The sequence below is a fragment of the Capsicum annuum genome, chromosome 1 (assembly GCF_002878395.1).
Source record: "Capsicum annuum cultivar UCD-10X-F1 chromosome 1, UCD10Xv1.1, whole genome shotgun sequence".
NCBI classification, from domain to species: domain Eukaryota; kingdom Viridiplantae; phylum Streptophyta; class Magnoliopsida; order Solanales; family Solanaceae; genus Capsicum; species Capsicum annuum.
The window spans coordinates 243,935,068-243,937,109 of NC_061111.1; positions in this window are offsets into that span (position 1 = coordinate 243,935,068).

Sequence of the window (2,042 nt, forward strand, 5' to 3'; positions counted from 1 at the left end):
AAAAAGCCAAGAGTTTGTATACCCGGGGTGATACTTTTCTTAGTTTGCCAGAGTATTTTGTTTGAGAGAAAAAATAAAAGTTTCATTTGTTAAAAGAAAAAAAAGTTGAAATAAATTAAGATAGTATTTTGGCTTGAATCAAGGGTCTATCGAAAATAATTTATATACCTCGCCTTAGAGGTAGTGATACGGACAAAGTATATTCTATCCTCTTCAGATCCCACTTTATGATATGAAAATACACTGAGTATATTATTGTTGTGCTGTGTATTAAAGATAAAGTGTTTCCTTAAGGATGTTCAAATACAAGTGATACTTTTCCAAGTTTGCCTGAGTATCTTAATTTGAAACGAAAAATAAAAGTTCTGATTTGTGAAAGGAAAAATATATTTTGTTCCCACAATTATAACCGAAGAGTCCGTTGTAGCACTGACAATTCCCATTTTGTGTTTAGAATTCGGGTTCAAATTCCGACAGTGAAAAGTCTTTTTGCATTTTTTTTCCTTTTTACTATTAAGCGAGCTTTAAATATCAAATATTAGGCGTTTTAAATTACATAAATAAATATTTAAGATTTAAGCCACATGATACTGAGCCTCATACGTGTCTCAATGCATTTTACAAGTGCTCCGCCTCGAAACGAGCCCCATACGAATCTTAAAAAAGGCCTTTTAAAATAAAGATTTGAACTAACAATTAAAGGGTGATTAGTTATAGGTCGATTTTGTTCGATAATACTTCGTTGCAAGGTCTGCAGCAAAATTAAGGAAAAAGAAATTGAAAACAATTAAAGAAATGCAAGTAGCTAGAAAATAAACTTTTCTATAGTTTGCCAAGTTATAAGTTAACCTTTATAATACTTTGCAAATAAAATTATCTAAAAATTATATAAAGCAACAACTTAACTATCACTTATTACACAAAATCTCAGCTATTAAAACTTATTACAAAAATCTTACTTTTTCAATTTCTCTCTCTAAAAGCTTACATACATAACTTTACCAAATTTTTCTTACCGTTTATTCTCTTTGGAAGAAGCCTAAAATCAAGGAGTCAAGATGTAGCAGTTATCATTTTTGAATTATCACCCGTGTTTGAGTCCACCTCTTTCTCAGTGACATTTAATTTAGCAAAATCTCCATTAAATATTCTGAAATTGTAAGATTTGAGGTAGGGGTGTGCAAAAATCGAACCGACCGATAAAGAGAATCGATAAAAATATTATTGGTTTATTGTTATTGGGTTAACGATTTTTTATTGGTTTTATGAAAAAAATTATTGGGTTATTAGTTATATATATATATATATATATATATATATATATATATATATGTATATATTTCTCTTTAATTTCTACAAATTAACAAACTTATTATTTTAATAATACAACTCTTAATTTCTCCTAACAACATTTAGTCAAAACTTGACAATTCTTGTAAATTAAAACACATTATGTAGGATATTTGGTTGCAACTAAGATTCGATTTTTTTTCATGTTAGTTACTACTATTTCTATTTTATGAGTATTTTCTTATCGGTTAAACCGGAAACTGAACCATTAAGGACTAGAAACCGATAAATCGAAAACCGATAAAAAATATCTTATTGGTATAGTTATTGGTTTAGCATATTTAAAAATCAAAAACCGATAAACCGAACCGATAATATATAAAAATCGAACCGAACCGACAGATGCACACCCCTAATAGGTCAGTTAACTTTTTTTCTTTTACTTTACCAAAAATTAGAGATTTCGAGCGAACAAGTTGTTGAATGTTGTTCATTCAATAATTTTTTTCTTAGTATTGGAGTAAGATTTTGGTTTTCTGCTTACCAGAATCTGGAATCGTTTGATTTTAGTGTTTGCATGTATTCCATTCTTTACTTATTACTTAGTAAATGGACGATTATCCGTCTTTTAGTTTAGGATTAGCTCAGTTAGATCATAATGAGCCAACAAATCGGGTTAGTGGGTTTGTTCCTGAAGAATTTGCCTACGAGGATCCTAATTTTGTTGAAAACAGATCAAAATATCATAACAA